The sequence below is a fragment of the Trematomus bernacchii genome, unplaced genomic scaffold (genome assembly GCF_902827165.1).
Source record: "Trematomus bernacchii unplaced genomic scaffold, fTreBer1.1, whole genome shotgun sequence".
In the NCBI taxonomy this organism is placed as follows: Eukaryota; Metazoa; Chordata; class Actinopteri; order Perciformes; family Nototheniidae; genus Trematomus; species Trematomus bernacchii.
Window position 1 is genome coordinate 30,217,793 of NW_022987739.1, and position 16,198 is coordinate 30,233,990.

At 41.7% G+C, this 16,198-nt stretch overlaps 2 long non-coding RNA genes across 2 annotated transcripts; both read left to right on the forward strand.

Annotated features, from left to right (window-relative positions):
• Positions 1–616: 616 nt before the first annotated feature.
• On the forward strand, positions 617–5,237 carry LOC117496089. Its single transcript, XR_004557240.1, has 3 exons — positions 617–681; positions 4,693–4,817; positions 5,189–5,237. It is a non-coding gene; the product is annotated as an uncharacterized LOC117496089 (long non-coding RNA).
• A 6,996-nt stretch (positions 5,238–12,233) lies between these two features.
• LOC117495055 lies at positions 12,234–13,792 on the forward strand. Its single transcript, XR_004557149.1, has 3 exons — positions 12,234–12,289; positions 12,453–12,480; positions 12,580–13,792. It is a non-coding gene; the product is annotated as an uncharacterized LOC117495055 (long non-coding RNA).
• Positions 13,793–16,198: the final 2,406 nt, after the last annotated feature.

Below are 16,198 nucleotides of genomic sequence, written 5' to 3' on the forward strand. Positions count from 1 at the left end.
CTACTGTTAATGCACTGTGCTCATGTTGGGTGATGCGCTCCCTGGAGCCCTCCTGTGGGGAAACTTGGAACTGCACTTAAATCACTTGGTGCTTTTTAAGCCATTTAAAATAGTTTTCTCACTTTTAAAATACTTTCTGCCCTAGAAATGATGTTTAATCAGTATTACCATTATTTAGGGACTGCATGAACACGCATTTGAGCATCCCTGCACACTTTCCTCCTATTTAAAACACTTTTCAGTGAGGTGCTGCAGCCTGCTTCTCTCCTGTTTCTCTGCCCCTATTTAAAACACTTTTCCTCCTATTTAAAACACTTGCTAGAGGTGAAATCTCTATTTCAGCCCTGATTTTGGCACATCTTGTAAATTAGTTAAATGTAGCCTTGTGTTTTTATTGAAGTCGCTGTTCATTGTTTGTTATATAAAGCAGATTGAATTATATCCTATGGACGCTGATGTGTGGATGTTGTGTCCTTTTGATAACTTTGTTGAGCTTGTTTTTAGCTGCATGTCTTTTTCTATCTCACTGAACAGAGTGATGTATGTGAACTGGTTCAGCTGATAAGGCTGGTTATGAATCAGAAGGAGGAGCTGTAGACAGAGAGGGAAGTGAAAGTATTAAGTCAGACTTGTCAGACTGCCAGACGCCATTTTACAGCTCGACAGGAGGAGAACAACAGGGTGAGTGTTAACACCAGGGTCTGCTTTTTAACACATTTATTATTTACTCTGTCAAACTGGATGTCAGAAAATAACTTATTGGTTAACAATCTGGAGTCCAATGAGACTCCTGCAAGTGTTGTACACTTTTATTATTTCCTGTTTACTGATTCATCAGAGTTACATAACATGTGACAGCCCAGCGCAAAATGGAGAACGACCTGTCTGAAGTCTGTCTGACTGATTTCATGTATTTTAACCAAGTTTATTATTAAGATGGTTTTGTGTGTGTGTGTGTGTGTGTGTGTGTGTGTGTGTGTGTGTGTGTGTGTGTGTGTGTGTGTCTTACTGGGCATGTGTGTCTTACTGGGCGTGTGTGTGTCTTACTGGGCGTGTGTGTGTGTCTTACTGGGCGTGTGTGTGTCTTACTGGGCATGTGTGTCTTACTGGGCGTGTGTGTGTCTTACTGGGCATGTGTGTGTGTCTTACTGGGCATGTGTGTCTTACTGGGCATGTGTCTTACTGGGCGTGTGTGTGTCTTACTGGGCGTGTGTGTGTGTCTTACTGGGCGTGTGTGTGTCTTACTGGGCGTGTGTGTGTGTCTTACTGGGCGTTTAGACAGTAGCTGCCGGGCATGAGCTCAGCCCCCTCCTTTTTTATTTTACCAACTTCTTCTTTTTTTTAAAGCTCTATACCCCAAATCAGCACTTTTGAAACAGGAAGTGAAATAGAGGGATATGAGGCATGGCTAGAATGGGTGATCTGTTTGGTATTTTGAGCAAAACACTTCATACACATGTTTCTTATATATTTGTATATATCTGAGACCTATGCTATTGCCTAAAAATAGCATGATAGGTGACCTTTAAGGTACAAATATCTTTACTGCATCAAAGAGAGGACACATCTTTCTTAATCACTTCATAAAACAAAAACAAAAACATGTTTGAAAAAGTAAAATGTTTGGTCTCCATGCATAAATAATAGGATACATTATACAGTAATATAATTTAAAAAAAACATTGTGTGGTAGAGAAAAATAGGGAAATGATCATGTGGACGAGTAACGAAGGATTTCAGGGTTTTTAAAAAAGCCCTGAGAGACAAATGTGAACTAAAATATTCTTATGTCATTTTGACATCTGCTCTAAAAAAGTGTCTACACGTTCAACATTTTCACCTGTTTTATGTATGATTTTTTTTTTTACAAGTCGTTAACACAGGAGAGAAAGACCTAAGAAAATGGATCAGCAGAATTAAAATGTCTCACTTGTTTGTGATTGGACTGAGCCAGCCAGAGAAGCACTGCTGTGATTGGTTGTTTTTGCTGCCAGTCAAGAAATGACGCTTCGTGATTGGTCAGCACCCGACAGCGCAACATGTCCCAACTAGGGATGTTAAGATTCACCGATTCGCATCGGTGCACCGGCATAAACGTTCAAGATGCGAGTGCACCGGTTGAAAGAGTGCACATCGGCTACAGTTTGGGTTGAACTCGCGATGCATCGATTGTAGCGTCTTTGCATCGGTAAAAAAACGATTCATTCATATAATATCCCCTCATCTTGTCAGCACTCAGCAGAGACGATCTTTGATCTTTGCTTCGCCACTACGGAGGCCGAGAGTCTTAGTTATCAACACACATGGAAGTCGAGGAGAAAGAGAAACACAGCGCACCGAAAAATACCTACAAATCAAACGTTTGGCAACACTTCGAATTTTTCAAGAAAGACGGACAACTTGAAAAATCGCTCGCAAATTGTAAACGATGCCGTGCGGCTTTAAAGTACACAAGTAGTACGAGGAACTTAGCGACGCACATAGAGGCAGCATGGGGTCTGCGGCTGAAAAGAGAAACCTGAAAGTTAGACATATGAGTTCAATCACTCAGTGAGGTGTTCTGTCAGTGAGAGTGGTGTTTAGTTTACAACAGCCTGTGACTGCCAATAATAGTTTAAATGTCTTCCTTACAATTGTAAGCAGTTATGAAATACCTGTTTGTGAAAGGTTATTTTTCTTTATTGTTCCTATAGAAACCACTGCTTTCTGCTCACTGGTGAGTTAGCCTATGAATGAGTGTTAAGCACATCAGGCTGGCAGTTGTATGTGCATTGCACTATGGTAGTTGTTATTTGCACATTGTTAATCCTGGGCATCCTTAAATTGTTTAACTGTGAGGTGTTATAAAATTGAACTGTACTCTGGAGACAGAGAACACTACTACACTTGTGAAAAGGCCAGTTTGTGAAAGGTCCAAGTGTTTTTTTTTTTTTAAGGTAAAAAAGAAACAGCATGATGGGACGTGCAGTACTAGTAGAGAGAAGCAAATATGTGAAGCACTTTTTTGTTAATGTATGATTTGCTGCATATAAGGAATAAAACAAAATCCTCTGTCGTACCATATTGAATTGTATCATTATTTTGCATCGTGTTGAATCGCATCGTATCGCCCCGAATCGCATAATGTTGAATCAAATCGTATCGAACTGTATCGCAACAGGGGTGAATCGTATCGTATCGCATCGCCTGGTGTTTCAAAGGTATCGTTAATGTATCGTATCGTTGGTAGCGTATCGAGATGCGCATCGTATCGGCCTCAGTGATGGAGATGCACATCCCTAGTCCCAACACATCAACCGTTAGCTGTTAGCACTCAGAGCTCACTGCTCCTCATATCTGTTCAGAAACTGGACAAAAGTTAAACAAGTACAAACCACAGACTGTCTATGTCATGGCGAATACAGTCGCTGCTTTATTTATGTCTGTGTGACGCTGTTGTGAGTGTGGACGGAGCAGCTACAGGTTAGTTTAGCCTGATGGATCCGCCCCCTCTCCAGCACGTCTTGTTTGAATGACAGGAGTAAACACTGACAGCTGCGGTGAAACTCGAGCGATTAGAGCGATGCGAAAAAAACATGAATTAATGCTTTATTAATTCATGGTTTTTAAGGGGCTTATCTCCATGTAAATGCTATAGACTACCCAATATTCGCATCGCTCTAATCGCTCGAGTTTCACCGCGGCTGTCAGCTGTGTTTGCTCCTGTCATTCAAACAAGACGCGCTGGAGAGGGGGCGGGGCGTATCTCCATGTAAATCCTATGGGAGATACCAACTACAACAAAATGAACATATTGACCGTGATTTAATTGTAATACACGTTTCAAAGTGATGCCGAAGTAACTACATACTGATACCGGTTAGTAAAAACCATGAATTAATGCTTTGACAAGTCTGCAGACAAGACGGCAGGCGAAAAGCTTTTAAAATGCGTGTTTTCTGAATGGAATCGGATCCATCAGGCTAAGCTAACCTGTAGCTGCTCCGTCCACACTCACAACAACGTCATACAGACATAAATAAAGCAGCGACTGTATTCGCCATGACATAGACACTCTGTGGTTTGTACTTGTTTAACTTTTGTCCAGTTTCTGAACAGATATGAGGAGCTGTGAGCTCTGAGTGTGTGCTAACAGCTAACGGTTGATGTATTGGGACATGTTGCGCTGTCGGGTGCTGACCAATCACGAAGCGTCATTTCTTGACTAGCAGCTAAAACAACCAATCACAGCAGTGCTTCTCTGGCTGGCTCTGTCCAATCACAAACAAGAAGTGTTCTCCCTAGAGGAATACCCTTTCCGTCCAATGTGAAATGCTGTTGTGTTTTGTGAAATGCTGTGGTGTTTTGTGAAATGATGTGGTGTCTTGCACTTCCGGGCCACCGTACGAAACACTTCTCAAATAGAGTTTATCATATCAAAATCAAAGTAGTATCTCACCATGTTTGAACACACCAACACAATATTGCCAGAGAGCAATTACTAGTAAGATGTTCCTGTTATTTCCCCCAGAAATTTACTGTAAATAAGTAAGGCTAATATTCCATCACTAATGCATTGTACTAATAAGTGTGTGTGTGTGTGTGTGTGTGTGTGTGTGTGTGTGTGTGTGTGTGTGTGTGTGTGTGTGTGTGTGTGTGTGTGTGTGTGTGTGTGTGTGTGTGTGTGTGTGTGTGTGTGTGTGTGTGGAGAAGATGAGTGCTTTTAAAGATGAGGAAGAGGACAAATCTTCAGTCTCCAGCGGTCTGTCTCTGAAGAGTGAGCGGTCTATGGGTCTTCCTCCAGTCTTCAGTAATGAACCTGGACCCTCAGACACAAAGTAAGAGTTTCTCCTGTAAACTGACCTGAAGAGGATCCAGTTTGTTGGTATCTGATAATCTAAACTGTTTAATGAAACCCAGTATAGTACATTAACAAAGTTGAATTGATCTCTTGCTTCTTGTCATCATCAGAGATAGTAAATAATCTACTAGTGAAATCATCCTCACACTCTACATGTTGGACTTTGTGTTAAATTAAGCAAATAAAATACAAATATGTAAAACGTTTCACACTCGAATTAATTTTAACAACAGAAACCCACAATCACGACTCAACAACTCTAAACATCTTTAATAAGGTGAACAGTCATAGATCAAAAGCTGCTCTTTAAATAAACTAATGATGTTTAAACATGTGTTGTTTCCACAGACAGAGAGCAGGGTCTACGGTCTCCATGTGGTCTCTGAAGAGTGACCGGTCTAAACAGTGGCTTCCATACTTCAGTAATGAACCTGGACCCTCAGACACAAAGTAAGAGTCTCTCCTGTAAACTGACCTGAAGAGGATCCAGTTTTGATGTAATCTAATATATTAAACTGTTCTTTAATGATATCATGTGAGCAGTTTGTAAAGGGAAAACGCAGCAGAGTAAGCTAACATTATCTAAGGATATTTCAATATGCAATTATATTATCATTGTATCTGTGTATAAAATGGTTTTAAATAGCAACAATGTTGATAAATACTGATTTAAAAACTATATATATTGTCCAAAACATTATTTAACTACTTGGGCATATCTATGATATGTCTTTTTAAGATGTTTATTAATAATAGTGATAACCTGGTGAGCTGGTTGTGTTTAGCATTAGCAGGTAAAACAGTGTTTTGTGAAATCACATGTAGAGTCAATGCAAAGACCCAGATCCGTGCCTGGCAACACGAAGGAAGTGAAGATGTTAAATTCATATCACCTGCGTATTCGTGCAGCGTGACACATTTCAACTTGAGTGTAAAGTTAGTGACGCTCTGTTACAAAAACCTGTCAGTGTTGAGATTGTGCTCCTGTGGTCTCTGACGGTCTGAGGGGAATCAGAGAGGAGAACAGAGCTCTACAGCAGCTCATATTAAATCAGGGTTATTCATGTTCCTGTATAAACCAGAGACTGTCTGTGGTGCTAACAATATAGTGACTGCTGTACTTATGACTTCATGAAGTTACTCTGAGTGTTGATGGAGCAGCTAATGTTAGCCTAGCTTTCATCAAACCCATCTCTTCAGAAAAAAACATTTAAAACATGTTATGCTCGTTGTGTTGGAGACGGACCTGACAAAGCATTAACTCAGGCTTTTTACAAATCAGTATCATTCTGTTGTTATTTAGGCATCCTTTCCATATGTTTATTTCTATGAATTCACAGCAGATTCTATGCAAGTTGGGTTTATAGTGTACCAGGTTAATACAGCTGTGTGTGTAGATACAGGGAACATGTGCTCCTCTGGGTGATGAATCCAGACAGGAGGCTCTCTGGTTTTATGATCATGTGAATTGTAAGCTATCTACCTGATCACAAGGGTATATATTATATAGACCTTTTTTTAAATATCAAACTAGAATGTGCCCCCTTGTTGTACCTTTGGTGAGAATCAGCCCCTCTGAAGTAAAGTGCTATAAAGGATGTGTTCCTCTCCACAGAGGGAGGAGGAAGAGTGGTGTTCCTGTGGAGGAGCAGCTGTCCAGCTGTGCTCTGTGTCAGGACGTCCTGAAGGATCCAGTCTCTACCAGCTGTGGACACTGGTTCTGCAGACAGTGCATCACCTCATACTGGGAGCAGCGCCCTCCATCAGGAGACCCCTCCTGTCCCCAGTGTGGAGAAAGATCCAGAACCAGAGCTGGCCTGCAGACAGCCAGTCAGACCAGCTCTGTACGAGGTAAGAGGCCGAACTCATGCAGCGTCTTATTCCTCTTCCTGGTTCATTTGTTTTTTCTATTAGGTATTCTGTTGAAGAACATAGACATTAAAATGTTTATAAAACATTTAAACTCAGTCTGTTTTTATTAGTTTTATTGTTATATTCTCAAAAGCATTTTCTTATTCTCTCCTGTTTCCTTCTCTTCCAGCAGATAGTGGTCTGCAGGAGGTTTTAGATGAACATAGGCTCAGTCTGAGGAGGAGATGTGAACGTGTGACTGAAGGAACTGATCAAAGTGAAACCCTCCTCAACAGGATCTTCACTGAGCTCTACATCACACAAGGCCTCAGTGAAGAGGTTAATACCCAACATGAGGTGAGGCAGCTGGAGACAGCTTCCAAGAAGATGACCCTCCATGACACTCCAATCAAGTGCCAGGACATCTTTAAAGCCTTATCTGACCAACAGACTCACATCAGAGCGGTCCTGACCAACGGAGTCGCTGGAGTTGGAAAAACCTTCTCAGTGCAGAAGTTCACTCTGGACTGGGCCGAGGGTTTGGAAAACCAAGATGTCAGTCTGGTGATCCCGCTCTCCTTCAGGGAGCTGAACCTGATCAAAGGTGAGCAGTACAGTCTTCTCAGGCTGCTCCATGTTTTCCATCCAACCTTACAGAAGGTCACAGCAGAGCAGCTGGCTGTCTGCAAAGTGCTGCTCATCTTTGACGGCCTGGATGAAAGCAGACTTTCTCTGGACTTCAGAAACAAGAAGGTTGTGTCTGATGTCTCACAGAAGTCCTCAGTCAACGTGCTGCTGACAAACCTCATCAGGGGGAAGCTGCTTCCCTCGGCTCTCGTCTGGATAACTTCCAGACCTGCAGCGGCCAATCAGATCCCTCCTGAGTGTGTGGACAGGGTAACAGAAGTACGAGGCTTCACTGATGCCCAGAAGGAGGAGTACTTCAGGAGGAGATCGAGTGATGAAGAGCTGTCCAGCAGAATCATCTCTCACATCAAGAGCTCCAGGAGCCTCCACATCATGTGTCTGATCCCAGTCTTCTGCTGGATCACTGCTGCAGTTCTGGACCACATGTTGACTACAGACCAGAGAGGAGAGCTGCCCCAGACCCTCACTGACATGTACTCACACTTCCTGCTGGTCCAGACCAAGAGGAAGAAGCAGAAGTATGAAGAGGGACATGAGACGAGTCCACAGCAGCTGACGGAGGCTGACAGGGAGCTTCTTCTGAAGCTGGGGAGGCTGGCGTTTGAACATCTGGAGAAAAGAACCATCATGTTCTACCAAGAAGACTTGCAGCGTTGTGGTCTTGATGTCACCGAGGCCTTGGTGCACTCAGGAGTTTGTACAGAGATCTTCAAAAGAGAGAGCGTGATCTTCCAGAAAACAGTCTACTGCTTTGTTCATCTGAGCATTCAGGAGTTTCTGGCTGCAGTCTACTTGTTCCACTGTTACACCAACAGGAACACAGAGGTACTGAAGGACTTCCTGAAGAGAGACTGGGACTATGAGAACAGTAACCGCATAGATCAGGATTACCCATCCCTGGATGTCTTCCTAAAGGGAGCCATGAAGAAATCCCTCAGAAGTGAAAATGGCCACCTGGACCTGTTTGTCCGCTTTCTCCACGGCCTCTCTCTGGAGTCCAACCAGAGACTGTTAGGAGGCCTGCTGGGTCGCACAGACAACAGTCCAGAAATCATCCAGAGAGCCATCAGAGGCCAGCTGGGTCGCACAGACAACAGACCAACATTCATCCAGAGGCTCTTCAGATGGCTGCTGGGTCGCACAGACAACAGTCCAGAAATCATCCAGAGAGCCATCAAGAACCTGAAGAAGATGAGCAGTGATAAAATCTCTCCTGACAGGACCATCAACATCTTCCACTGTCTGACAGAGATGAAGGACCTCTCAGTACATCAGGAGATCACAGAGTTCCTGAAGTCAGAGAATAGATCAAAGAAGAAACTCTCTGTGATCCACTGCTCTGCTCTGGCCTACATGCTGCAGATGTCAGAGGAGGTTCTGGATGAGTTGGACCTGACTAAGTACAACACATCAGATGAGGGACGACGGAGACTGATTCCAGCTGTGAGGAACTGCAGGAAGTTCAAGTAAGTCCAGATGTGATTAACTTTATAAACTAATGTGGATCAGAAGTTTAATTATTCAAATAAACACTATGACATTTCTGCTGTTTAAATACTGAGAGCAAAATAAACCAACACTGTTCTTCTATTTATTTATAATAATAGTTAAACTGAAGCGTTTCTCTCTTCATATTGAGTGATGGAGGCGACATGTCAAACACATGAAGGACTTGAGAGGTTTCTCAGCATGTGATCACACCACACAGCAGGACTTACAGTTATCAGTTATTATTACTTTCTAGTAGTTTCTTTATCATTAAACACACACACGTTTTTATCACAATGTGTTAGAGTTTAAAATCAGATCTATATCATATCCCACCAATACCAGAGTTATGTCTTAATACTCATATAGTGAGATCATCTGATGGTATTCAGGTTAAAATATTGAAACTTTATTGGTTTGTTAACTGTGTTTGTGTGCACAATACATTTCCAGATGCTCAGAGAAGCCAAAACATCCATCATTCACATCTAAATATTAATTAACATTTAAATATGTACATCTCTAATATTGTCAAGTGATTTATTTAATTTCTGTTTCTTTGGTAACAGTCAGTGACAGCAGGAGCACAGACCTGTGATCAGATCACACTGACAATACATTACACTCTATTATCATATATTATTATATATAAAATGGACTAACAGCAAATCTCAATCAGAACATATGTCAAATATTTTTTTCATCAAATGCTTGAGGTCATTATGTTTCCTCTTTTTTAACACATGTTGTAATATATGTGTTATTATAGACTTACTTACTGTGGACTCTCAGAGACTCACTGTGAAGTCGTGGCCTCAGCTCTGAAGTCTGACCCCTCCAATCTGAGAGATCTGGACCTGAGTCAGAACCATCTGCAGGATTCAGGAGTGGAGCTGCTGAGTTCTGGACTAAAGAGTCCAAACTGCAGACTGGAGGATCTCAGGTCAGTTCACTGACTGAACTTCATCTGTTTGTATTTATCATTTTCTGAATTTGAAAAAAATACATTAAAATTATTTTTCCATTTTTGCTAATGACTGAATATTGATCAGAATAACAAAGAGAAGGTGAATGTGTGAGGGAGAGAGTTTGAGCTTCCACAGACTCACTCTGTGCTCCATGAGTCAGTGGAGATGCTGTCAGTACTGATGAGCTGTGAGGGAGATGAAGGAGTTGTTAAACATCTGATCAAAGTTAAAGTTCCAGATTATCAATGGATTGTTTCTACATCATCTCTGACATTAAAGGTCTCCTATCATGCAAAAGTCACTTCCTGATGTCTTTTCTTCATCACCATGTGTCCCCGGTGTCAGGAGACTTACAAAGTGTCAGGAAACAAAACCCTCTCTCTTTTCCTCCGTACACACATCTCTAAAAACGGGGGAACAGCTCCACCTCCTTTGTTTCTTTGTTCAAGCTCAGGACCCGAACCTGCTCTTCTCTAACAGCTGGAACAGAGGGATATGAGGGATTTCTAAAATGCATGATCTGTTTGGTATTTTGAGCAAAACACATCATAGACATGTTTTTATATATTTGTATATATCTGAGACCCATAATATATGCCTAAAAATAGCATGATAGGAGACCTTTAAAACCCTGTTTGACTCTGATCAGATTATTAAACCTGGAGTTATTTCAAACAGGAACATTGTTTTCTAAAGTTACATCATGTTTTCTTTATTCAGACTGGAGTTCTGCAGGTTGTCAGAGATCAGCTGTTCTGCTCTGATCTCAGCTCTGAAGTCCAACATCCATCTGAGAGTTCTGGACCTGAGTCTCAATGATCTGAAGAATTCAGATGTGAAGCTGCTGAGAGATCTTCTGGAGAGTCCAGACTGCAGACTGGAGGCTCTCGGGTCAGTTCACTGACTCTCTGTTACTGCTGGAGATCTCATGTTTCATTAGTTATTCAACCTGATTCTTCTACATAATTAACTTACATCTATAAAGTTGTAAATGTTCTTTTATTCATACTTTCATTTGTAGGTACTAAAGTAAGAACTGCAGAGATAAATGTTGACTGATTCTTAAAGGAACTGTAATAGATGTTAGTTGTTAAAAGTAAATCTATGTTTTTAATATTTAGTAAACGATAACGTCTGAATAAAGTTCATCTGAAGTAATATTAGTTTTACAGGATAAAGTTGACTTTCTGAAGAAGACATATGTTTTTGTTCCCATTCATTTCAATGTTGAGTAACACATCTGATTATAAACTGATTTGTATCCTCATCATGTTTTCTTTATTCAGACTGGAGAACTGCAGTTTGTCAGAGATCAGCTGTTCTGCTCTGGCCTCAACTCTGAAGTCCAACATCCATCTGAGAGAGCTGAACCTCAGAGGCAACGATCTGCAGGATTCAGAGAAGCTGCTGAGAGATCTTCTGGAGAGTCCAGACTGCAGACTGGAGACTCTCTGGTCAGTAAGGGGTCTCTGCTGGTTCAGCAGTATTGTATGAACCACAGGGAGGTGTTTCTCTCACTGGGGAAACAGATCAGTGATGTTACCCACTGACTGCAGGCTCTTTCATTCTTCCATCAACTATAGAAGGCCAGCTGAAAATGCAAAGCCACACTTTAGTAATCAACTCTCTAACAGACATATGGGGTTTTACAGAAGAGTGGGAAAGGTAGTCTGTTCTTATGGGATGTTTTCAGTTTCTAGCCCAGGGGTGTCCAAACTGCGGCCCGGGGGCCAAATGCGGCCCTCGGAATCGGCCCTCAGCAAATTCTGAAAGTATAATGAAATATGGCCCACACATGAAACTTCTGCTTGTCTTGTATTGTACTTCTTAAATATATATGTACACGTATATTACACAGTAGTATTCATGTGTTAATAAGAGCCCACCTTTAAAATAAATTCAGTCAATTAAAGCTGAAAACATTTTCTAACAAATCTAACTTGATAAGAAAAAAGCCCAATAACTTATTGTTATAACAAGCGTGAAATAAACCCTTCATATTTCCTGTAATTATAATCAATTTGAAGCTCCTGTTTAAAGGAATGAGCTGCTGACAGAATAAAGTAAACCCTCTGGAGAGCTGAGAGCTGTTTTGTTTCTTAAAGCATCTTCAAGTAACAAGCATCCTTTACCTTCATTTGATTGAGTTTCCTGACTTATAACTGAACTTATGAGGCAGTAAACCTCTAGAGAGCGGCCCAGACCTTTATATATGTTTCTGTATGCGGCCCTCGGTGAAAAAAGTTTGGACCCCCCTGTTCTAGACCAATGACCGGTTACTTCCTGTCATGCAGCTGAGAGCTGTGGCAGGCAGTCGTAGTGTTTGCAGAGAAGATATGATGGGATGTAAAGCATGAGATCAGGACTCTGAAGCTGACTCAAAGAACTAACACTTATTTTAAACTGGATCTTAAACTGTTGGATTGTGTTCATCTCGACAGGATCGGACAATATGGACAAGGAAAGACGATCAGAGCCAAGATCCAGAAGACCTGTGAGTACTGAAACCATATCCTCCATTCATCAAGATATGAAACTCTTTAATGGAGCATGACCTCAGAGGAAAACAACACTCTTCTTTCTGTCTCTTCATCATTATCTGTTTCTCTTAGTTTTATTATCATCATTATTCTCTCTCTCTCTCCTTCTCCTCTCAGGTGACAGGAAGTGAAGACACACAGAAAGGTGAGAGGTCGTACCGTGTGAAGTTTATTTATTGAGGTTTCAACACGTTTTTCTGGTGTTCCAGACAAATCTGCAAGCTCAGGTTTTATTTGTTCTCAGTTTATTCATCACGGGGCGAGTTTGAGACGTGAAGAGGAGCGTGGAGGCATTTTGGAAAATAAAGAAGAAGGCTGCAGCTGATGAGAGACTTCCTGTTAGCTCTCCTCAATATTAAATGAACAAAAACAATCAATTGTACTTAAAGCTTTTCTTAAGAAGAAAGATGTGTACACCTGCTGCTACCTACCACCACCTCCCACCCATCCCGGCACCAAAGAGGAGACTCCATCGACCCCAGATACCCCAACTCACTCTTCTTCAGGTTAGCTTGGAGCCCCGCCTTTACCTGCCCCAACATCTCACTTTGAACGATGTAGTCATCCGGATATCTGCATACTGAGAGTGGGACGCAGGACCCGGTCAATGAGCTGCTGGAAGGGGGTCCACTGGACTGGAGGGGCTCTTGGATCTGGTGATGCCTTGCTCTTCCTGAAAGGGGAGGACACCTATCTGCCATAGTTTCTCCACCTGACGACTGAGTTCAGCATCGGGGGTTCCAGTTGGGGTGAAGAGACTCTGGGGGGCATCCGATGGCTCCTGAATAGGGGGGGCCCTTGGAGTGTCCAACCTAATGATAAGAATAAGAATAATAAGAATGCATTTTATTTGTAAAGCACCTTTCATTGCTAAAAGTAATCTCAAAGTGCTACAAGGGGCATAATATACTTTTTAAAGAAACACAAGTTTAATAATAGTATTTAAAAGCACCCCATGGTGCGGAGTTTGGTCCTGGGGGGGAAAGCAGATGGTTGGTTGTAGAATGGAGGTTGCGTGTGGAGGTTTGTGAGGAGAGTAGTTCCTTGAGGTATGAAGGAGCGTTCCCGTGGATGCTCTGATGGGTGAGGAGTGAGATCTTGTAATTGAACCTAGCTGGAGGGCTATTGGTGCCCCCTGTGGACCCAAAGAGACTCTTTTGGTTGGGGTAATGAGGTGAGCGTTATCTGCACCTATTAGTAGGAGAGGCTGCACTTTGGAAAAGAGGGAAGGGGAAGGCCTTGTAGGCGGAGATAGTGTTTCTTGAGATCATCCACAGGATAACTCTAGTCCACAAGTGAAAGTCTGTCAGAGGTGAATGTGTCTTTGAGGAGGAATGTTTTCTTGGGATTGAAAGAGGGTGATATCTCAAAGGTCACTGAGGCTCCATTTCAGAATAATATATATGATATGTTTTATAATGATTGATCATTAAAGTGTTCTCAAAGCTGGTAAAGGTGCAGCTAGTTTGAATGACTTTGTATACTGCAGGGTAGTGTTGAGATCTCCATATTAGGTTGAATACTTAAAATGAAAGTGAATTATAATCAATTATATTCTTGTATAACCCAAAATGAAAATGCTTCATATTTTATGATTTTCTATATTTACAGTATAAACAAAACACAAGTGGTTTGTTAAATTGAGTGTGTAAGGCCTATTATGGTTTATGGGTGTCACTGATAAGAGAGGAGAGACAGTTTCTTCCCTCTTCCCTCACAGCAGTACACAGGGAGGGGGGCTCCTGACTTAAAGGTGGGGTAGGTAAATTTGAGAAACCGGCTCGAGATACAGTTTTTGTTATATTCCATGGAATGCTCTTAACATCCCGATCCAACAACAACAAACAAAAAATCCTTAAAAAAATGTCATCTGTGGAAGCCGTAGTACTGTAAAAAGTACGACCAATCATCTGAGCCGGCCCGGCTAAAATAACTGGATGGCCTACCTGCCTGTCAGCCTTCCATCTGTGCACAAACTTATCTCGTGCCCTCATTGGTCATGTGCGCGTTCGTGTGTGTTGGAGGAGGGGCTCTGTAAGGAAGTGGCAGATTTTCTCCGGTTGTGTATTTTCAAATTCTAGCGATCTCGAGCCGGTTTCTCAAACTTACCTACCCCACCTTTAAGGAGAAATACACTTTTAAATGTCACAACTGAATTGGGAAGTTGGAGTTACAATTTTGTGTAATAAATGTCTAAACTATGAATTAAGGTTTCAGATTAGAAAATGACCACCGCATGATATGTTTTATATTATTGTCATGTAACGAGAGAAGGTAAAAACCCTGTATAAGTGTGGACCAATTTTTCTTCAAATAAACTGATCCCACCTTTTGTATTGGGACAACTTAAAAGACATCTGTGCTCTCCTCTCCTGCTTGAAAGGTAAGATTGCACACTGCCACACTCACACTTAGGTAGGGCAACACCTCACTACTGATACCAAAATCCTTCGGGATCGCTTAAACAGATTTAGCGGGTCGTCTGAATTGAAACAGCAGTTAATTGAACCTGGTTCTTCAGGAGTTAATAGAGGTGAGATCTTGCTGACGTTGGTGGATCTGAGCCAAGCAGTAAATGTACATAGACTCAATAACTTCTGTTAGGTCAATTAGTAGGTCTGAGTAATTTGCCGGAATAAATTATCAGCTCTCCCGACTCCCAACAAAGGGGAGGACACCTATCTGCCATAGTTTTTCCACCTGACGACTGAGTTCGGCATCGGGGGTTCAAGTTGGGGTGAAGAGAATCTGGGGGGCATCCGATGGCTCCTGAATAGGGGGGGCCTTTGTAGTGTCCAACCTAATGATAATAAGAATAATGCATTTTATTTGTAAAGCACCTTTCATTGCTAAAAGTAATCTCAAAGTGCTACAAGGGGCATAATATACTTCTTTTTTTAAATAAACACCAGTTTAATAAAAGGCTTTAAAAAAAAAAGAAAGTTTTTAGGCCCTTCTTAAAGGAGCCAGTGGTCTGTGGAGTCCTCAGTTTGTCTGGGAGGGAATTCCACAGGTGAACAGAAAGCCCCCCCATGGTGCAGAGTTTGGTCCTGGGGGGGGAAGCAGATGGTTGGTTGTAGAATGGAGGTTGCGTGTGGAGGTTTGTGAGGAGAGTAGTTCCTTGAGGTATGAAGGAGTGTTCCAGTGGATGCACTGATGGGTGAGGAGTGAGATCTTGTATTTGAACCTAGCTGGAGGGCTATTGGTGCCCCCTGTGGACCCAAAGAGACTCTTTTGGTTGGGGTAATGAGGTGAAAGTTATCTGCACCTATTAGTAGGAGAGGCTGCACTTTGGAAAAGAGGGAAGGGGAAGGCCTTGTAGGCGGAGATAGTGTTTCTTGAGTTCATCCACAGGATAACTCTAGTCCACAAGTGAAAGTCTGTCAGAGGTGAATGTGTCTTTGAGGAGGAATGATTTCTTGGGATTGAAAGAGGGTGATATCTCAAAGGTCACTGAGGCTCCATTTCAGAATAATATATATGATATGTTTTATGATGATTGATCATGAAAGTGTTCTCAAAGCTGGTAAAGGTGCAGCTAGTTTGAATGACTTTGTATACTGCAGGGTAGCTTGTGAATTTACTCCAGGTGGAACTAAAGTCTGATTTAACACTTGATTATATTTCACATCATTCATCCACATCTGCCTTATATTGGCTACCTAGCTTACTTCGTGTTCTTCATCAGCCAGCATCCTTGGTATCTGTTGTTCACTGAGTTGATTCTCGCTAAGTAGCCAATATAAGGCTTAGTCATCTTGCCAAATAATATTATTATTATTATTATTAAATAGTGAGCCTGTGTTGATGTATGAAAACTATGTTAGAACTGGTTTATAAATGGTCCTTACTGATTAATAAAG